Raw genomic sequence first — 19,869 nt, 5'->3', positions numbered from 1 at the left:
CACAGTACTGGAGACCCTATCTTCAGAAGGATATTGATACCTTAGAGAGAGTTCAAAGAAGGGCTACTAAACTGGTTCATGGATTGCAGGATAAAACTTACCAGGAAAGGTTAAAGGATCTTAACATGTATAGCTTGGAGGAAAGACGAGACAGGGGGGATATGATAGAAACATTTAAATACATAAAGGGAATCAACACAGTAAAGGAGGAGACTATATTTAAAAGAAGAAAAACTACCACAACAAGAGGACATAGTCTTAAATTAGAGGGACAAAGGTTTAAAAATAATATCAGGAAGTATTACTTTACTGAGAGGGTAGTGGATGCATGGAATAGCCTTCCAGCTGAAGTGGTAGAGGTTAACACAGTAAAGGAGTTTAAGCATGCGTGGGATAGGCATAAGGCTATCCTAACTATAAGATAAGGCCAGGGACTAATGAAAGTATTTAGAAAACTGGGCAGACTAGATGGGCCGAATGGTTCTTATCTGCCGTCACATTCTATGTTTCTATGTTTCTATGTTTCTATGTTGTTTCTATTACGTCTTCCAACAGAACGTAACGTTTGATTGAATTTCTGGGAAAAAAAGATTTTCTGGATCAAGGCAGTGAATTGCCGCTTGAGACAATCAGACCAAACCTTAGGAATAGCTAGGTGGTCGCTAGCACTTACTAATGAACACCATGGAATTTTGAAATAGCCACCACAAATGTTCTTTCAGCCCTGTTGAGTGTGGATGAAGAGAAGACAGGTGCTAGGCAAGGGTCATTCCTATCGATGGAGTCATGAAATGTGTGACTTTGGGGACGAACGTAGACCAGCAATTGTGTACTCTGCCTAATGGCTGCTGTAGTAGAATCTTGGCAAAACTGTTTCCAAAGAGAGAAAAAAAATTGTACAAGGTTTGCTGCAAGATATGGTTGCCCTCACTCTCTGTTATAGGTTTGGAACCATTCCAAGATGCCATATAAGAAGACCGAGGAATTTGTTGGGGTTTAAGCTTCCCTGTTGGAGGAAGCGGGCCTAATTAGAATATTGCCTCCCATAATCCTTTGCAATGGCTTATGGTCATGAACTTTTTCTCACCGCTGTCTTAAAGTTTCCTTACGTGGTAGCTCTTAAAAGCTGGCCCACTTGAACAGTTAGCATTGCGCAGTGGCAGTATCGTAGCCCATGAGGTCAATCCGAGGCGTGATTATTGCTAATTGAAAACTTTACCCAATACCCTGCCATGATGACTTGAAATACAGTCAGCATTGGCAATTTTTGACAGGCTCTAAGGAGACTGAAAGATTGGTTTAATAAAAGTTTATGGCGCCCCATGTCTAGGGCGTGTCTTACGTGACTCCCGTTTCTTCCTGAGCTCTGTTGCACCATTCCTTCTGCTGGCTTCTTAGCATTTCCCTTTTACCTTTCTCTCCCACTGAATTCACTTGTTTCCGGCAGCACACTATTCTCACTACATGCTACGAATTCCCATCCTTCGGCTCATTGGCCTAGCATTTGCCTTTATGCAAATTGCTCCTTCGCACCCTGAATCCAGCTCAATTATTCACACCTAACCACCTGAAGGCACTAAAATTACTGGTAGCTAAGGAAAACAACGATCAGCCACGAGGTTTGGTAATCTTTTGTAGCCTTCTATCATTTGGATTATTTATTTGCTTTTTTTTTTTTTTTTTTTTTTTTTTTAACTTGCTTTATTATTTCACCACAGCCTAAAGGAAAGGCTTCCCAGCGGGCGTGCCTTTGAATGTACCCGTCATGTCATACTTACCTGGCAGGGGAGCAATAGCCATGATCCCTAAGGTGGCTCTCCCAGAGTGAGGCTGGTTCATTGCACTCCGTACCAGTTGACCTCTGCGATTTCCTCAAATGTGGGAAACTCGACTGCATAATTTATGGTAGTGGGGGACTGCGTTCGCGCTTTCCCCTGTGTTTGCTTGTTTGACAAAAATAGAGAACTTCACCAATTCTGACGAAGGATAATTTCAGCCACGGCACCCGTCTTCTTTGGCTCTTACTTTCCGCATCAAGCAGGCAGCGACAATCATTTCCTAGGCTGGATCATTTTTATTATCTATGTTTTCTGGAGACCAGTTTTAAGCCAGAATTTCACTTTTTATTTTAACTTTTCAGCTTTTTTTTCATCATTTTTTTATCCTGACTTCTTTTGATTTATTGTATGCTTCAATGCAATGGAAGAAATAAAGAATTGGAGACCTATATTACGTCTTCCAACAGAACGTAACGTTTGATTGAATTTCTGGGAAAAAAAAAATTTCTGGATCAAGGCAGTGAATTGCCGCTTGAGACAATCAGACCAAACCTTAGGAATAGCTGGGTGGTCGCTAGCACTTACTAATGAACACCATGGAATTTTGAAAAAGCCACCACAAATGTTCTTTCAGCCCTGTTGAGTGTGGATGAAGAGAAGACAGGTGCTAGGCAAGGGTCATTCCTATCGATGGAGTCATGAAATGTGTGACTTTGGGGACGAACGTAGACCAGCGGATTGTGTACTCTGCCTAATGGCTGCTGTAGTAGAATCTTGGCAAAACCGTTTCCAAAGAGAGAAAAAAAATTGTACAAGGTTTGCTGCAAGATATGGTTGCCCTCACTCTCTGTTATAGGTTTGGAACCATTCCAAGATGCCATATAAGAAGACCGAGGAATTTGTTGGGGTTTAAGCTTCCCTGTAGGAGGAAGCGGGCCTAATTAGAATATTGCCTCCCACAATCCTTTGCAATGGCTTATGGTCATGAACTTTTTCTCACCGCTGTCTTAAAGTGTCCTTACGTGGTAGCTCTTAAAAGCTGGCCCACTTGAACAGTTATCTTTGCGCAGTGGCAGTATCGTAGCCCATGAGGTCAATCCGAGGCGTGATTATTGCTAATTGAAAACTTTACCCAATACCCCGCCATGATGACTTGAAATACAGTCAGCATTGGCAATTTTTGACAGGCTCTAAGGAGACTGAAAGATTGGTTTAAAAAAAGTTTATGGCGCCCCATGTCTAGCGCGTGTCTTACGTGACTCCCGTTTCTTCCTGAGCTCTGTTGCACCATTCCTTCCGCTGGCTTCCTTGCATTTCCCTTTTACCTTTCTCTCCCACTGAATCCACTTGTTTCCGGCAGCACACTATTCTCACTACATGCTACGAATTCCCATCCTTCGGCTCATTGGCCTAGCATTTGCCTTTATGCAAATTGCTCCTTCGCACCCTGAATCCAGCTCAATTATTCACACCTAACCACCTGAAGGCACTAAAATTACTGGTAGCTAAGGAAAACAACGATCAGCCACGAGGTTTGGTAATCTTTTGTAGCCTTCTATCATTTGGATTATTTATTTGCTCTTCTTTTTTTTTTTTTTTTAACTTGCTTTATTATTTCACCACAGCCTAGAGGAAAGGCTTCCCAGCGGGCGTGCCTTTGAATGTACCCGTCATGTCATACTTACCTGGCAGGGGAGCAATAGCCATGATCCCTAAGGTGGCTCTCCCAGAGTGAGGCTGGTTCATTGCACTCCGTACCAGTTGATCTCTGCGATTTCCTCAAATGTGGGAATCTCGACTGCATAATTTATGGTAGTGGGGGACTGCGTTCGCGCTTTCCCCTGTGTTTGCTTGTTTGACAAAAATAGAGAACTTCACCAATTCTGACGAAGGATAATTTCAACCATGGCACCCGTCTTCTTTGGCTCTTACTTTCCGCATCAAGCAGGCAGCGACAATCATTTCCTAGGCTTGATCATTTTTATTATCTATGTTTTCTGGAGACCAGTTTTAAGCCAGAATTTCACTTTTTATTTTAACTTTTCAGCTTTTTTTTCATTATTTTTTTATCCTGACTTCTTTTGATTTATTGTATGCTTCAATGCAATGGAAGAAATAAAGAATTGGAGAACTATATTACGTCTTCCAACAGAACGTAACGTTTGATTGAATTTCTGGGAAAAAAAGATTTTCTGGATCAAGGCAGTGAATTGCCGCTTGAGACAATCAGACCAAACCTTAGGAATAGCTGGGTGGTCGCTAGCACTTACTAATGAACACCATGGAATTTTGAAAAAGCCACCACAAATGTTCTTTCAGCCCTGTTGAGTGTGGATGAAGAGAAGACAGGTGCTAGGCAAGGGTCATTCCTATCGATGGAGTCATGAAATGTGTGACTTTGGGGACGAACGTAGACCAGCGGATTGTGTACTCTGCCTAATGGCTGCTGTAGTAGAATCTTGGCAAAACTGTTTCCAAAGAGAGAAAAAAAATTGTACAAGGTTTGCTGCAAGATATGGTTGCCCTCACTCTCTGTTATAGGTTTGGAACCATTCCAAGATGCCATATAAGAAGACCAAGGAATTTGTTGGGGTTTAAGCTTCCCTGTAGGAGGAAGCGGGCCTAATTAGAATATTGCCTCCCATAATCCTTTGCAATGGCTTATGGTCATGAACTTTTTCTCACCGCTGTCTTAAAGTGTCCTTACGTGGTAGCTCTTAAAAGCTGGCCCACTTGAACAGGTAGCTTTGCGCAATGGCAGTATCGTAGCCCATGAGGTCAATCCGAGGCGTGATTATTGCTAATTGAAAACTTTACCCAATACCCCGCCATGATGACTTGAAATAAAGTCAGCATTGGCAATTTTTGACAGGCTCTAAGGAGACTGAAAGATTGGTTTAATAAAAGTTTATGGCGCCCCATGTCAGGGCGTGTCTTACGTGACACCCGTTTCTTCCTGAGCTCTGTTGCACCATTCCTTCCGCTGGCTTCTTAGCATTTCCCTTTTACCTTTCTCTCCCACTGAATCCACTTGTTTCCGGCAGCACACTATTCTCACTCCATGCTACGAATTCCCATCCTTCGGCTCATTGGCCTAGCATTTGCCTTTATGCAAATTGCACCTTCGCACCCTGAATCCAGCTCAATTATTCACACCTAACCACCTGAAGGCACTAAAATTACTGGTAGCTAAGGAAAACAACGATCAGCCACGAGGTTTGGTAATCTTTTGTAGCCTTCTATCATTTGGATTATTTATTTGCTTTTTTTTTTTTTTTTTTTAACTTGCTTTATTATTTCACCACAGCCTAAAGGAAAGGCTTCCCAGCGGGCGTGACTTTGAATGTACCCGTCATGTCATACTTACCTGGCAGGGGAGCAATAGCCATGATCCCTATGGTGGCTCTCCCAGAGTGAGGCTGGTTCATTGCACTCCGTACCAGTTAACCTCTGCGATTTCCTCAAATGTGGGAAACTCGACTGCATAATTTATGGTAGTGGGGGACTGCGTTCGCGCTTTCCCCTGTGTTTGCTTGTTTGACAAAAATAGAGAACTTCACCAATTCTGACGAAGGATAATTTCAACCACGGCACCCGTCTTCTTTGGCTCTTACTTTCCGCATCAAGCAGGCAGCGACAATCATTTCCTAGGCTTGATCATTTTTATTATCTATGTTTTCTGGAGACCAGTTTTAAGCCAGAATTTCACTTTTTATTTTAACTTTTCAGCTTTTTTTTCATCATTTTTTTATCCTGACTTCTTTTGATTTATTGTATGCTTCAATGCAATGGAAGAAATAAAGAATTGGAGACCTATATTACGTCTTCCAACAGAACGTAACGTTTGATTGAATTTCTGGGAAAAAAAGATTTTCTGGATCAAGGCAGTGAATTGCCGCTTGAGACAATCAGACCAAACCTTAGGAATAGCTAGGTGGTCGCTAGCACTTACTAATGAACACCATGGAATTTTGAAATAGCCACCACAAATGTTCTTTCAGCCCTGTTGAGTGTGGATGAAGAGAAGACAGGTGCTAGGCAAGGGTCATTCCTATCGATGGAGTCATGAAATGTGTGACTTTGGGGACGAACGTAGACCAGCGATTGTGTACTCTGCCTAATGGCTGCTGTAGTAGAATCTTGGCAAAACTGTTTCCAAAGAGAGAAAAAAAATTGTACAAGGTTTGCTGCAAGATATGGTTGCCCTCACTCTCTGTTATAGGTTTGGAACCATTCCAAGATGCCATATAAGAAGACCGAGGAATTTGTTGGGGTTTAAGCTTCCCTGTTGGAGGAAGCGGGCCTAATTAGAATATTGCCTCCCATAATCCTTTGCAATGGCTTATGGTCATGAACTTTTTCTCACCGCTGTCTTAAAGTTTCCTTACGTGGTAGCTCTTAAAAGCTGGCCCACTTGAACAGTTAGCTTTGCGCAGTGGCAGTATCGTAGCCCATGAGGTCAATCCGAGGCGTGATTATTGCTAATTGAAAACTTTACCCAATACCCTGCCATGATGACTTGAAATACAGTCAGCATTGGCAATTTTTGACAGGCTCTAAGGAGACTGAAAGATTGGTTTAATAAAAGTTTATGGCGCCCCATGTCTACGTGACTCCCGTTTCTTCCTGAGCTCTGTTGCACCATTCCTTCCGCTGGCTTCTTAGCATTTCCCTTTTACCTTTCTCTCCCACTGAATCCACTTGTTTCCGGCAGCACACTATTCTCACTCCATGCTACGAATTCCCATCCTTCGGCTCATTGGCCTAGCATTTGCCTTTATGCAAATTGCTCCTTCGCACCCTTAATCCAGCTCAATTATTCACACCTAACCACCTGAAGGCACTAAAATTACTGGTAGCTAAGGAAAACAACGATCAGCCACGAGGTTTGGTAATCTTTTGTAGCCTTCTATCATTTGGATTATTTATTTGCTTTTTTTTTTTTTAACTTGCTTTATTATTTCACCACAGCCTAAAGGAAAGGCTTCCCAGCGGGCGTGCCTTTGAATGTACCCGTCATGTCATACTTACCTGGCAGGGGAGCAATAGCCATGATCCCTAAGGTGGCTCTCCCAGAGTGAGGCTGGTTCATTGCACTCTGTACCAGTTGACCTCTGCGATTTCCTCAAATGTGGGAAACTCGACTGCATAATTTATGGTAGTGGGGGACTGCGTTCGCGCTTTCCCCTGTGTTTGCTTATTTGACAAAAATAGAGAACTTCACCAATTCTGACGAAGGATAATTTCAGCCACGGCACCCGTCTTCTTTGGCTCTTACTTTCCACATCAAGCAGGCAGCGACAATCATTTCCTAGGTTTGATCATTTTTATTATCTATGTTTTCTGGAGACCAGTTTTAAGCCAGAATTTCACTTTTTATTTTAACTTTTCAGCTTTTTTTTCTACATTTTTTATCCTGACTTCTTTTGATTTATTGTATGCTTCAATGCAATGGAAGAAATAAAGAATTGGAGACCTATATTACGTCTTCCAACAGAACGTAACGTTTGATTGAATTTCTGGGAAAAAATTTTTTTCTGGATCAAGGCAGTGAATTGCCGCTTGAGACAATCAGACCAAACCTTAGGAATAGCTGGGTGGTCGCTAGCACTTACTAATGAACACCATGGAATTTTGAAAAAGCCACCACAAATGTTCTTTCAGCCCTGTTGAGTGTGGATGAAGAGAAGACAGGTGCTAGGCAAGGGTCATTCCTATCGATGGAGTCATGAAATGTGTGACTTTGGGGACGAACGTAGACCAGCGGATTGTGTACTCTGCCTAATGGCTGCTGTAGTAGAATCTTGGCAAAACCGTTTCCAAAGAGAGAAAAAAAATTGTACAAGGTTTGCTGCAAGATATGGTTGCCCTCACTCTCTGTTATAGGTTTGGAACCATTCCAAGATGCCATATAAGAAGACCGAGGAATTTGTTGGGGTTTAAGCTTCCCTGTAGGAGGAAGCGGGCCTAATTAGAATATTGCCTCCCATAATCCTTTGCAATGGCTTATGGTCATGAACTTTTTCTCACCGCTGTCTTAAAGTGTCCTTACCTGGTAGCTCTTAAAAGCTGGCCCACTTGAACAGCTAGCTTTGCGCAGTGGCAGTATCGTAGCCCATGAGGTCAATCCGAGGCGTGATTATTGCTAATTGAAAACTTTACCCAATACCCCGCCATGATGACTTGAAATACAGTCAGCATTGGCAATTTTTGACAGGCTCTAAGGAGACTGAAAGATTGGTTTAAAAAAAGTTTATGGCGCCCCATGTCTAGCGCGTGTCTTACGTGACTCCCGTTTCTTCCTGAGCTCTGTTGCACCATTCCTTCCGCTGGCTTCCTTGCATTTCCCTTTTACCTTTCTCTCCCACTGAATCCACTTGTTTCCGGCAGCACACTATTCTCACTACATGCTACGAATTCCCATCCTTCGGCTCATTGGCCTAGCATTTGCCTTTATGCAAATTGCTCCTTCGCACCCTGAATCCAGCTCAATTATTCACACCTAACCACCTGAAGGCACTAAAATTACTGGTAGCTAAGGAAAACAACGATCAGCCACGAGGTTTGGTAATCTTTTGTAGCCTTCTATCATTTGGATTATTTATTTGCTCTTCTTTTTTTTTTTTTTTTAACTTGCTTTATTATTTCACCACAGCCTAAAGGAAAGGCTTCCCAGCGGGCGTGCCTTTGAATGTACCCGTCATGTCATACTTACCTGGCAGGGGAGCAATAGCCATGATCCCTAAGGTGGCTCTCCCAGAGTGAGGCTGGTTCATTGCACTCCGTACCAGTTGACCTCTGCGATTTCCTCAAATGTGGGAAACTCAACTGCATAATTTATGGTAGTGGGGGACTGCGTTCGCGCTTTCCCCTGTGTTTGCTTGTTTGACAAAAATAGAGAACTTCACCAATTCTGACGAAGGATAATTTCAGCCACGGCACTCGTCTTCTTTGGCTCTTACTTTCCACATCAAGCAGGCAGCGACAATCATTTCCTAGGCTTGATCATTTTTATTATCTATGTTTTCTGGAGACCAGTTTTAAGCCAGAATTTCACTTTTTATTTTAACTTTTCAGCTTTTTTTTCTACATTTTTTTATCCTGACTTCTTTTGATTTATTGTATGCTTCAATGCAATGGAAGAAATAAAGAATTGGAGACCTATATTACGTCTTCCAACAGAACGTAACGTTTGATTGAATTTCTGTGAAAAAAAGATTTTCTGGATCAAGGCAGTGAATTGCCGCTTGAGACAATCAGACCAAACCTTAGGAATAGCTGGGTGGTCGCTAGCACTTACTAATGAACACCATGGAATTTTGAAAAAGCCACCACAAATGTTCTTTCAGCCCTGTTGAGTGTGGATGAAGAGAAGACAGGTGCTAGGCAAGGGTCATTCCTATCGATGGAGTCATGAAATGTGTGACTTTGGGGACGAACGTAGACCAGCGGATTGTGTACTCTGCCTAATGGCTGCTGTAGTAGAATCTTGGCAAAACCGTTTCCAAAGAGAGAAAAAAAATTGTACAAGGTTTGCTGCAAGATATGGTTGCCCTCACTCTCTGTTATAGGTTTGGAACCATTCCAAGATGCCATATAAGAAGACCGAGGAATTTGTTGGGGTTTAAGCTTCCCTGTAGGAGGAAGCGGGCCTAATTAGAATATTGCCTCCCACAATCCTTTGCAATGGCTTATGGTCATGAACTTTTTCTCACCGCTGTCTTAAAGTGTCCTTACGTGGTAGCTCTTAAAAGCTGGCCCACTTGAACAGTTATCTTTGCGCAGTGGCAGTATCGTAGCCCATGAGGTCAATCCGACGCGTGATTATTGCTAATTGAAAACTTTACCCAATACCCCGCCATGATGACTTGAAATACAGTCAGCATTGGCAATTTTTGACAGGCTCTAAGGAGACTGAAAGATTGGTTTAAAAAAAGTTTATGGCGCCCCATGTCTAGCGCGTGTCTTACGTGACTCCCGTTTCTTCCTGAGCTCTGTTGCACCATTCCTTCCGCTGGCTTCCTTGCATTTCCCTTTTACCTTTCTCTCCCACTGAATCCACTTGTTTCCGGCAGCACACTATTCTCACTACATGCTACGAATTCCCATCCTTCGGCTCATTGGCCTAGCATTTGCCTTTATGCAAATTGCTCCTTCGCACCCTGAATCCAGCTCAATTATTCACACCTAACCACCTGAAGGCACTAAAATTACTGGTAGCTAAGGAAAACAACGATCAGCCACGAGGTTTGGTAATCTTTTGTAGCCTTCTATCATTTGGATTATTTATTTGCTTTTTTTTTTTTTTTTTAACTTGCTTTATTATTTCACCACAGCCTAAAGGAAAGGCTTCCCAGCGGGCGTGCCTTTGAATGTACCCGTCATGTCATACTTACCTGGCAGGGGAGCAATAGCCATGATCCCTAAGGTGGCTCTCCCAGAGTGAGGCTGGTTCATTGCACTCCGTACCAGGTGACCTCTGCGAATTCCTCAAATGTGGGAAACTCGACTGCATAATTTATGGTAGTGGGGCACTGCGTTCGCGCTTTCCCCTGTGTTTGCTTGTTTGACAAAAATAGAGAACTTCACCAATTCTGACGAAGGATAATTTCAGACACGGCACCCGTCTTCTTTGGCTCTTACTTTCCACATCAAGCAGGCAGCGACAATCATTTCCTAGGCTTGATCATTTTTATTATCTATGTTTTCTGGAGACCAGTTTTAAGCCAGAATTTCACTTTTTATTTTAACTTTTCAGCTTTTTTTTCATCATTTTTTTATCCTGACTTCTTTTGATTTATTGTATGCTTCAATGCAATGGAAGAAATAAAGAATTGGAGACCTATATTACGTCTTCCAACAGAACGTAAAGTTTGATTGAATTTCTGGGAAAAAAAGATTTTCTGGATGAAGGCAGTGAATTGCCGCTTGAGACAATCAGACCAAACCTTAGGAATAGCTGGGTGGTCGCTAGCACTTACTAATGAACACCATGGAATTTTGAAAAAGCCACCACAAATGTTCTTTCAGCCCTGTTGAGTGTGGATGAAGAGAAGACAGGTGCTAGGCAAGGGTCATTCCTATCGATGGAGTCATGAAATGTGTGACTTTGGGGACGAACGTAGACCAGCGGATTGTGTACTCTGCCTAATGGCTGCTGTAGTAGAATCTTGGCAAAACTGTTTCCAAAGAGAGAAAAAAAATTGTACAAGGTTTGCTGCAAGATATGGTTGCCCTCACTCTCTGTTATAGGTTTGGAACCATTCCAAGATGCCATATAAGAAGACCGAGGAATTTGTTGGGGTTTAAGCTTCCCTGTAGGAGGAAGCGGGCCTAATTAGAATATTGCCTCCCATAATCCTTTGCAATGGCTTATGGTCATGAACTTTTTCTCACCGCTGTCTTAAAGTGTCCTTACGTGGTAGCTCTTAAAAGCTGGCCCACTTGAACAGTTATCTTTGCGCAGTGGCAGTATCGTAGCCCATGAGGTCAATCCGAGGCGTGATTATTGCTAATTGAAAACTTTACCCAATACCCCGCCATGATGACTTGAAATACAGTCAGCATTTGCAATTTTTGACAGGCTCTAAGGAGACTGAAAGATTGGTTTAAAAAAAGTTTATGGCGCCCCATGTCTAGGGCGTGTCTTACGTGACTCCCGTTTCTTCCTGAGCTCTGTTGCACCATTCCTTCCGCTGGCTTCCTTGCATTTCCCTTTTACCTTTCTCTCCCACTGAATCCACTTGTTTCCGGCAGCACACTATTCTCACTACATGCTACGAATTCCCATCCTTCGGCTCATTGGCCTAGCATTTGCCTTTATGCAAATTGCTCCTTCGCACCCTGAATCCAGCTCAATTATTCACACCTAACCACCTGAAGGCACTAAAATTACTGGTAGCTAAGGAAAACAACGATCAGCCACGAGGTTTGGTAATCTTTTGTAGCCTTCTATCATTTGGATTATTTATTTGCTTTTTTTTTTTTTTTAACTTGCTTTATTATTTCACCACAGCCTAAAGGAAAGGCTTCCCAGCGGGCGTGCCTTTGAATGTACCCGTCATGTCATACTTACCTGGCAGGGGAGCAATAGCCATGATCCCTAAGGTGGCTCTCCCAGAGTGAGGCTGGTTCATTGCACTCCGTACCAGTTGACCTCTGCGATTTCCTCAAATGTGGGAAACTCAACTGCATAATTTATGGTAGTGGGGGACTGCGTTCGCGCTTTCCCCTGTGTTTGCTTGTTTGACAAAAATAGAGAACTTCACCAATTCTGACGAAGGATAATTTCAGCCACGGCACCCGTCTTCTTTGGCTCTTACTTTCTGCATCAAGCAGGCAGCGACAATCATTTCCTAGGCTTGATCATTTTTATTATCTATGTTTTCTGGAGACCAGTTTTAAGCCAGAATTTCACTTTTTATTTTAACTTTTCAGCTTTTTTTTCTACATTTTTTTATCCTGACTTCTTTTGATTTATTGTATGCTTCAATGCAATGGAAGAAATAAAGAATTGGAGACCTATATTACGTCTTCCAACAGAACGTAACGTTTGATTGAATTTCTGGGAAAAAAAGATTTTCTGGATCAAGGCAGTGAATTGCCGCTTGAGACAATCAGACCAAACCTTAGGAATAGCTGGGTGGTCGCTAGCACTTACTAATGAACACCATGGAATTTTGAAAAAGCCACCACAAATGTTCTTTCAGCCCTGTTGAGTGTGGATGAAGAGAAGACAGGTGCTAGGCAAGGGTCATTCCTATCGATGGAGTCATGAAATGTGTGACTTTGGGGACGAACGTAGACCAGCGGATTGTGTACTCTACCTAATGGCTGCTGTAGTAGAATCTTGGCAAAACCGTTTCCAAAGAGAGAAAAAAAATTGTACAAGGTTTGCTGCAAGATATGGTTGCCCTCACTCTCTGTTATAGGTTTGGAACCATTCCAAGATGCCATATAAGAAGACCGAGGAATTTGTTGGGGTTTAAGCTTCCCTGTAGGAGGAAGCGGGCCTAATTAGAATATTGCCTCCCACAATCCTTTGCAATGGCTTATGGTCATGAACTTTTTCTCACCGCTGTCTTAAAGTGTCCTTACGTGGTAGCTCTTAAAAGCTGGCCCACTTAAACAGTTATCTTTGCGCAGTGGCAGTATCGTAGCCCATGAGGTCAATCCGAGGCGTGATTATTGCTAATTGAAAACTTTACCCAATACCCCGCCATGATGACTTGAAATACAGTCAGCATTGGCAATTTTTGACAGGCTCTAAGGAGACTGAAAGATTGGTTTAAAAAAAGTTTATGGCGCCCCATGTCTAGGGCGTGTCTTACGTGACTCCCGTTTCTTCCTGAGCTCTGTTGCACCATTCCTTCCGCTGGCTTCCTTGCATTTCCCTTTTACCTTTCTCTCCCACTGAATCCACTTGTTTCCGGCAGCACACTATTCTCACTACATGCTACGAATTCCCATCCTTCGGCTCATTGGCCTAGCATTTGCCTTTATGCAAATTGCTCCTTCGCACCCTGAATCCAGCTCAATTATTCACACCTAACCACCTGAAGGCACTAAAATTACTGGTAGCTAAGGAAAACAACGATCAGCCACGAGGTTTGGTAATCTTTTGTAGCCTTCTATCATTTGGATTATTTATTTGCTCTTCTTTTTTTTTTTTTTTTAACTTGCTTTATTATTTCACCACAGCCTAAAGGAAAGGCTTCCCAGCGGGCGTGCCTTTGAATGTACCCGTCATGTCATACTTACCTGGCAGGGGAGCAATAGCCATGATCCCTAAGGTGGCTCTCCCAGAGTGAGGCTGGTTCATTGCACTCCGTACCAGTTGACCTCTGCGATTTCCTCAAATGTGGGAAACTCAACTGCATAATTTATGGTAGTGGGGGACTGCGTTCGCGCTTTCCCCTGTGTTTGCTTGTTTGACAAAAATAGAGAACTTCACCAATTCTGACGAAGGATAATTTCAGCCACGGCACCCGTCTTCTTTGGCTCTTACTTTCCGCATCAAGCAGGCAGCGACAATCATTTCCTAGGCTTGATCATTTTTATTATCTATGTTTTCTGGAGACCAGTTTTAAGCCAGAATTTCACTTTTTATTTTAACTTTTCAGCTTTTTTTTCATCATTTTTTTATCCTGACTTCTTTCGATTTATTGTATGCTTCAATGCAATGGAAGAAATAAAGAATTGGAGACCTATATTACGTCTTCCAACAGAACGTAACGTTTGATTGAATTTCTGGGAAAAAAAGATTTTCTGGATCAAGGCAGTGAATTGCCGCTTGAGACAATCAGACCAAACCTTAGGAATAGCTGGGTGGTCGCTAGCACTTACTAATGAACACCATGGAATTTTGAAAAAGCCACCACAAATGTTCTTTCAGCCCTGTTGAGTGTGGATGAAGAGAAGACAGGTGCTAGGCAAGGGTCATTCCTATCGATGGAGTCATGAAATGTGTGACTTTGGGGACGAACGTAGACCAGCGGATTGTGTACTCTGCCTAATGGCTGCTGTAGTAGAATCTTGGCAAAACTGTTTCCAAAGAGAGAAAAAAAATTGTACAAGGTTTGCTGCAAGATATGGTTGCCCTCACTCTCTGTTATAGGTTTGGAACCATTCCAAGATGCCATATAAGAAGACCGAGGAATTTGTTGGGGTTTAAGCTTCCCTGTAGGAGGAAGCGGGCCTAATTAGAATATTGCCTCCCATAATCCTTTGCAATGGCTTATGGTCATGAACTTTTTCTCACCGCTGTCTTAAAGTGTCCTTACGTGGTAGCTCTTAAAAGCTGGCCCACTTGAACAGCTAGCTTTGCGCAGTGGCAGTATCGTAGCCCATGAGGTCAATCCGAGGCGTGATTATTGCTAATTGAAAACTTTACCCAATACCCCGCCATGATGACTTGAAATACAGTCAGCATTGGCAATTTTTGACAGGCTCTAAGGAGACTGAAAGATTGGTTTAATAAAAGTTTATGGCGCCCCATGTCTAGGGCGTGTCTTACGTGACTCCCGTTTCTTCCTGAGCTCTGTTGCACCATTCCTTCCGCTGGCTTCTTAGCATTTCCCTTTTACCTTTCTCTCCCACTGAATTCACTTGTTTCCGGCAGCACACTATTCTCACTACATGCTACGAATTCCCATCCTTCGGCTCATTGGCCTAGCATTTGCCTTTATGCAAATTGCTCCTTCGCACCCTGAATCCAGCTCAATTATTCACACCTAACCACCTGAAGGCACTAAAATTACTGGTAGCTAAGGAAAACAACGATCAGCCACGAGGTTTGGTAATCTTTTGTAGCCTTCTATCATTTGGATTATTTATTTGCTTTTTTTTTTTTTTAACTTGCTTTATTATTTCACCACAGCCTAAAGGAAAGGCTTCCCAGCGGGCGTGCCTTTGAATGTACCCGTCATGTCATACTTACCTGGCAGAGGAGCAATAGCCATGATCCCTAAGGTGGCTCTCCCAGAGTGAGGCTGGTTCATTGCACTCCGTACCAGTTGATCTCTGCTATTTCCTCAAATGTGGGAAACTCGACTGCATAATTTATGGTAGTGGGGGACTGCGTTCGCGCTTTCCCCTGTGTTTGCTTGTTTGACAAAAATAGAGAACTTCACCAATTCTGACGAAGGATAATTTCAGCCACGGCACCCGTCTTCTTTGGCTCTTACTTTCCACATCAAGCAGGCAGCGACAATCATTTCCTAGGCTTGATCATTTTTATTATCTATGTTTTCTGGAGACCAGTTTTAAGCCAGAATTTCACTTTTTATTTTAACGTTTCAGCTTTTTTTTCATCATTTTTTTATCCTGACTTCTTTTGATTTATTGTATGCTTCAATGCAATGGAAGAAATAAAGAATTGGAGACCTATATTACGTCTTCCAACAGAACGTAACGTTTGATTGAATTTCTGGGAAACAAAGATTTTCTGGATCAAGGCAGTGAATTGCCGCTTGAGACAATCAGACCAAACCTTAGGAATAGCTGGGTGGTCGCTAGCACTTACTAATGAACACCATGGAATTTTGAAAAAGCCACCACAAATGTTCTTTCAGCCCTGTTGAGTGTGGATGAAGAGAAGACAGGTGCTAGGCAAGGGTCATTCCTATCGATGGAGTCATGAAATGTGTGACTTTGGGGACGAACGTAGACCAGCGGATTGTGTACTCTGCCTAATGGCTGCTGTAGTAGAATCTTGGCAAAACCGTTTCAAAAGAGAGAAAAAAAATTGTACAAGGTTTGCTGCAAGATATGGTTGCCCTCACTCTCTGTTATAGGTTTGGAACCATTCCAAGATGCCATATAAGAAGACCGAGGAATTTGTTGGGGTTTAAGCTTCCCTGTAGGAGGAAGCGGGCCTAATTAGAATATTGCCTCCCATAATCCTTTGCAATGGCTTATGGTCATGAACTTTTTCTCACCGCTGTCTTAAAGTGTCCTTACGTGGTAGCTCTTAAAAGCTGGCCCACTTGAACAGCTAGCTTTGCGCAGTGGCAGTATCGTAGCCCATGAGGTCAATCCGAGGCGTGATTATTGCTAATTGAAAACTTTACCCAATACCCCGCCATGATGACTTGAAATACAGTCAGCATTGGCAATTTTTGACAGGCTCTAAGGAGACTGAAAGATTGGTTTAATAAAAGTTTATGGCGCCCCATGTCTAGGGCGTGTCTTACGTGACTCCCGTTTCTTCCTGAGCTCTGTTGCACCATTCCTTCCGCTGGCTTCTTAGCATTTCCCTTTTACCTTTCTCTCCCACTGAATTCACTTGTTTCCGGCAGCACACTATTCTCACTACATGCTACGAATTCCCATCCTTCGGCTCATTGGCCTAGCATTTGCCTTTATGCAAATTGCTCCTTCGCACCCTGAATCCAGCTCAATTATTCACACCTAACCACCTGAAGGCACTAAAATTACTGGTAGCTAAGGAAAACAACGATCAGCCACGAGGTTTGGTAATCTTTTGTAGCCTTCTATCATTTGGATTATTTATTTGCTTTTTTTTTTTTTTAACTTGCTTTATTATTTCACCACAGCCTAAAGGAAAGGCTTCCCAGCGGGCGTGCCTTTGAATGTACCCGTCATGTCATACTTACCTGGCAGAGGAGCAATAGCCATGATCCCTAAGGTGGCTCTCCCAGAGTGAGGCTGGTTCATTGCACTCCGTACCAGTTGACCTCTGCGATTTCCTCAAATGTGGGAAACTCGACTGCATAATTTATGGTAGTGGGGGACTGCGTTCGCGCTTTCCCCTGTGTTTGCTTGTTTGACAAAAATAGAGAACTTCACCAATTCTGACGAAGGATAATTTCAGCCACGGCACCCGTCTTCTTTGGCTCTTACTTTCCACATCAAGCAGGCAGCGACAATCATTTCCTAGGCTTGATCATTTTTATTATCTATGTTTTCTGGAGACCCGTTTTAAGCCAGAATTTCACTTTTTATTTTAACTTTTCAGCTTTTTTTTCATCATTTTTTTATCCTGACTTCTTTTGATTTATTGTATGCTTCAATGCAATGGAAGAAATAAAGAATTGGAGACCTATATTACGTCTTCCAACAGAACGTAACGTTTGATTGAATTTCTGGGAAACAAAGATTTTCTGGATCAAGGCAGTGAATTGCCGCTTGAGACAATCAGACCAAACCTTAGGAATAGCTGGGTGGTCGCTAGCACTTACTAATGAACACCATGGAATTTTGAAAAAGCCACCACAAATGTTCTTTCAGCCCTGTTGAGTGTGGATGAAGAGAAGACAGGTGCTAGGCAAGGGTCATTCCTATCGATGGAGTCATGAAATGTGTGACTTTGGGGACGAACGTAGACCAGCGGATTGTGTACTCTGCCTAATGGCTGCTGTAGTAGAATCTTGGCAAAACCGTTTCAAAAGAGAGAAAAAAAATTGTACAAGGTTTGCTGCAAGATATGGTTGCCCTCACTCTCTGTTATAGGTTTGGAACCATTCCAAGATGCCATATAAGAAGACCGAGGAATTTGTTGGGGTTTAAGCTTCCCTGTAGGAGGAAGCGGGCCTAATTAGAATATTGCCTCCCATAATCCTTTGCAATGGCTTATGGTCATGAACTTTTTCTCACCGCTGTCTTAAAGTGTCCTTACGTGGTAGCTCTTAAAAGCTGGCCCACTTGAACAGCTAGCTTTGCGCAGTGGCAGTATCGTAGCCCATGAGGTCAATCCGAGGCGTGATTATTGCTAATTGAAAACTTTACCCAATACCCCGCCATGATGACTTGAAATACAGTCAGCATTGGCAATTTTTGACAGGCTCTAAGGAGACTGAAAGATTGGTTTAAAAAAAGTTTATGGCGCCCCATGTCTAGGGCGTGTCTTACGTGACTCCCGTTTCTTCCTGAGCTCTGTTGCACCATTCCTTCCGCTGGCTTCCTTGCATTTCCCTTTTACCTTTCTCTCCCACTGAATCCACTTGTTTCCGGCAGCACACTATTCTCACTACATGCTATGAATTCCCATCCTTCGGCTCATTGGCCTAGCATTTGCCTTTATGCAAATTGCTCCTTCGCACCCTGAATCCAGCTCAATTATTCACACCTAACCACCTGAAGGCACTAAAATTACTGGTAGCTAAGGAAAACAACGATCAGCCATGAGGTTTGGTAATCTTTTGTAGCCTTCTATCATTTGGATTATTTATTTGCTTTTTTTTTTTTTTAACTTGCTTTATTATTTCACCACAGCCTAAAGGAAAGGCTTCCCAGCGGGCGTGCCTTTGAATGTACCCGTCATGTCATACTTACCTGGCAGAGGAGCAATAGCCATGATTCCTAAGGTGGCTCTCCCAGAGTGAGGCTGGTTCATTGCACTCCGTACCAGTTGACCTCTGCGATTTCCTCAAATGTGGGAAACTCGACTGCATAATTTATGGTAGTGGGGGACTGCGTTCGCGCTTTCCCCTGTGTTTGCTTGTTTGACAAAAATAGAGAACTTCACCAATTCTGACGAAGGATAATTTCAGCCACGGCACCCGTCTTCTTTGGCTCTTACTTTCCACATCAAGCAGGCAGCGACAATCATTTCCTAGGCTTGATCATTTTTATTATCTATGTTTTCTGGAGACCAGTTTTAAGCCAGAATTTCACTTTTTATTTTAACGTTTCAGCTTTTTTTTCATCATTTTTTTATCCTGACTTCTTTTGATTTATTGTATGCTTCAATGCAATGGAAGAAATAAAGAATTGGAGACCTATATTACGTCTTCCAACAGAACGTAACGTTTGATTGAATTTCTGGGAAACAAAGATTTTCTGGATCAAGGCAGTGAATTGCCGCTTGAGACAATCAGACCAAACCTTAGGAATAGCTGGGTGGTCGCTAGCACTTACTAATGAACACCATGGAATTTTGAAAAAGCCACCACAAATGTTCTTTCAGCCCTGTTGAGTGTGGATGAAGAGAAGACAGGTGCTAGGCAAGGGTCATTCCTATCGATGGAGTCATGAAATGTGTGACTTTGGGGACGAACGTAGACCAGCGGATTGTGTACTCTGCCTAATGGCTGCTGTAGTAGAATCTTGGCAAAACCGTTTCAAAAGAGAGAAAAAAAATTGTACAAGGTTTGCTGCAAGATATGGTTGCCCTCACTCTCTGTTATAGGTTTGGAACCATTCCAAGATGCCATATAAGAAGACCGAGGAATTTGTTGGGGTTTAAGCTTCCCTGTAGGAGGAAGCGGGCCTAATTAGAATATTGCCTCCCATAATCCTTTGCAATGGCTTATGGTCATGAACTTTTTCTCACCGCTGTCTTAAAGTGTCCTTACGTGGTAGCTCTTAAAAGCTGGCCCACTTGAACAGCTAGCTTTGCGCAGTGGCAGTATCGTAGCCCATGAGGTCAATCCGAGGCGTGATTATTGCTAATTGAAAACTTTACCCAATACCCCGCCATGATGACTTGAAATACAGTCAGCATTGGCAATTTTTGACAGGCTCTAAGGAGACTGAAAGATTGGTTTAAAAAAAGTTTATGGCGCCCCATGTCTAGGGCGTGTCTTACGTGACTCCCGTTTCTTCCAGAGCTCTGTTGCACCATTCCTTC

At 42.7% G+C, this 19,869-nt stretch overlaps 23 non-coding genes across 23 annotated transcripts; all 23 read left to right on the top strand.

The window, feature by feature from the left end:
* Positions 1-1,145: 1,145 nt before the first annotated feature.
* On the top strand, positions 1,146-1,286 carry LOC134593562 (U4 spliceosomal RNA). Its single transcript, XR_010090026.1, has one exon. It is a non-coding gene; the product is annotated as a U4 spliceosomal RNA (small nuclear RNA).
* Positions 1,287-1,770: 484 nt separating this feature from the next.
* On the top strand, positions 1,771-1,937 carry LOC134590082 (U1 spliceosomal RNA). Its single transcript, XR_010087059.1, has one exon. It is a non-coding gene; the product is annotated as a U1 spliceosomal RNA (small nuclear RNA).
* An 899-nt stretch (positions 1,938-2,836) lies between these two features.
* LOC134591934 (U4 spliceosomal RNA) lies at positions 2,837-2,977 on the top strand. The gene has a single exon (XR_010088631.1). It is a non-coding gene; the product is annotated as a U4 spliceosomal RNA (small nuclear RNA).
* Positions 2,978-3,455: 478 nt separating this feature from the next.
* Positions 3,456-3,622, top strand: LOC134590984 (U1 spliceosomal RNA). The gene has a single exon (XR_010087829.1). It is a non-coding gene; the product is annotated as a U1 spliceosomal RNA (small nuclear RNA).
* An 899-nt stretch (positions 3,623-4,521) lies between these two features.
* LOC134591911 (U4 spliceosomal RNA) lies at positions 4,522-4,662 on the top strand. The gene has a single exon (XR_010088611.1). It is a non-coding gene; the product is annotated as a U4 spliceosomal RNA (small nuclear RNA).
* A 475-nt stretch (positions 4,663-5,137) lies between these two features.
* LOC134590587 (U1 spliceosomal RNA) lies at positions 5,138-5,304 on the top strand. The gene has a single exon (XR_010087488.1). It is a non-coding gene; the product is annotated as a U1 spliceosomal RNA (small nuclear RNA).
* An 898-nt stretch (positions 5,305-6,202) lies between these two features.
* Positions 6,203-6,343, top strand: LOC134593317 (U4 spliceosomal RNA). The gene has a single exon (XR_010089816.1). It is a non-coding gene; the product is annotated as a U4 spliceosomal RNA (small nuclear RNA).
* Positions 6,344-6,801: 458 nt separating this feature from the next.
* LOC134590237 (U1 spliceosomal RNA) lies at positions 6,802-6,968 on the top strand. The gene has a single exon (XR_010087190.1). It is a non-coding gene; the product is annotated as a U1 spliceosomal RNA (small nuclear RNA).
* Positions 6,969-7,866: 898 nt separating this feature from the next.
* Positions 7,867-8,007, top strand: LOC134592517 (U4 spliceosomal RNA). The gene has a single exon (XR_010089133.1). It is a non-coding gene; the product is annotated as a U4 spliceosomal RNA (small nuclear RNA).
* Positions 8,008-8,485: 478 nt separating this feature from the next.
* On the top strand, positions 8,486-8,652 carry LOC134590933 (U1 spliceosomal RNA). Its single transcript, XR_010087785.1, has one exon. It is a non-coding gene; the product is annotated as a U1 spliceosomal RNA (small nuclear RNA).
* An 899-nt stretch (positions 8,653-9,551) lies between these two features.
* On the top strand, positions 9,552-9,692 carry LOC134593748 (U4 spliceosomal RNA). The gene has a single exon (XR_010090184.1). It is a non-coding gene; the product is annotated as a U4 spliceosomal RNA (small nuclear RNA).
* Positions 9,693-10,166: 474 nt separating this feature from the next.
* On the top strand, positions 10,167-10,333 carry LOC134591438 (U1 spliceosomal RNA). Its single transcript, XR_010088218.1, has one exon. It is a non-coding gene; the product is annotated as a U1 spliceosomal RNA (small nuclear RNA).
* An 899-nt stretch (positions 10,334-11,232) lies between these two features.
* Positions 11,233-11,373, top strand: LOC134593556 (U4 spliceosomal RNA). Its single transcript, XR_010090021.1, has one exon. It is a non-coding gene; the product is annotated as a U4 spliceosomal RNA (small nuclear RNA).
* Positions 11,374-11,845: 472 nt separating this feature from the next.
* Positions 11,846-12,012, top strand: LOC134590932 (U1 spliceosomal RNA). The gene has a single exon (XR_010087784.1). It is a non-coding gene; the product is annotated as a U1 spliceosomal RNA (small nuclear RNA).
* Positions 12,013-12,911: 899 nt separating this feature from the next.
* Positions 12,912-13,052, top strand: LOC134591933 (U4 spliceosomal RNA). Its single transcript, XR_010088630.1, has one exon. It is a non-coding gene; the product is annotated as a U4 spliceosomal RNA (small nuclear RNA).
* A 478-nt stretch (positions 13,053-13,530) lies between these two features.
* Positions 13,531-13,697, top strand: LOC134590931 (U1 spliceosomal RNA). Its single transcript, XR_010087783.1, has one exon. It is a non-coding gene; the product is annotated as a U1 spliceosomal RNA (small nuclear RNA).
* Positions 13,698-14,596: 899 nt separating this feature from the next.
* On the top strand, positions 14,597-14,737 carry LOC134592516 (U4 spliceosomal RNA). Its single transcript, XR_010089132.1, has one exon. It is a non-coding gene; the product is annotated as a U4 spliceosomal RNA (small nuclear RNA).
* Positions 14,738-15,208: 471 nt separating this feature from the next.
* LOC134591413 (U1 spliceosomal RNA) lies at positions 15,209-15,375 on the top strand. The gene has a single exon (XR_010088195.1). It is a non-coding gene; the product is annotated as a U1 spliceosomal RNA (small nuclear RNA).
* Positions 15,376-16,274: 899 nt separating this feature from the next.
* Positions 16,275-16,415, top strand: LOC134592515 (U4 spliceosomal RNA). The gene has a single exon (XR_010089131.1). It is a non-coding gene; the product is annotated as a U4 spliceosomal RNA (small nuclear RNA).
* A 471-nt stretch (positions 16,416-16,886) lies between these two features.
* Positions 16,887-17,053, top strand: LOC134590423 (U1 spliceosomal RNA). Its single transcript, XR_010087349.1, has one exon. It is a non-coding gene; the product is annotated as a U1 spliceosomal RNA (small nuclear RNA).
* Positions 17,054-17,952: 899 nt separating this feature from the next.
* Positions 17,953-18,093, top strand: LOC134592514 (U4 spliceosomal RNA). Its single transcript, XR_010089130.1, has one exon. It is a non-coding gene; the product is annotated as a U4 spliceosomal RNA (small nuclear RNA).
* Positions 18,094-18,564: 471 nt separating this feature from the next.
* LOC134591005 (U1 spliceosomal RNA) lies at positions 18,565-18,731 on the top strand. The gene has a single exon (XR_010087847.1). It is a non-coding gene; the product is annotated as a U1 spliceosomal RNA (small nuclear RNA).
* Positions 18,732-19,630: 899 nt separating this feature from the next.
* On the top strand, positions 19,631-19,771 carry LOC134592513 (U4 spliceosomal RNA). The gene has a single exon (XR_010089129.1). It is a non-coding gene; the product is annotated as a U4 spliceosomal RNA (small nuclear RNA).
* Positions 19,772-19,869: the final 98 nt, after the last annotated feature.

This window comes from Pelobates fuscus, chromosome 2 (genome assembly GCF_036172605.1).
Source record: "Pelobates fuscus isolate aPelFus1 chromosome 2, aPelFus1.pri, whole genome shotgun sequence".
Taxonomy (NCBI): domain Eukaryota; kingdom Metazoa; phylum Chordata; class Amphibia; order Anura; family Pelobatidae; genus Pelobates; species Pelobates fuscus.
The sequence above is the reverse complement of the archived record's forward strand: the minus strand, read 5'-3'. Positions and strand labels throughout refer to the sequence as shown.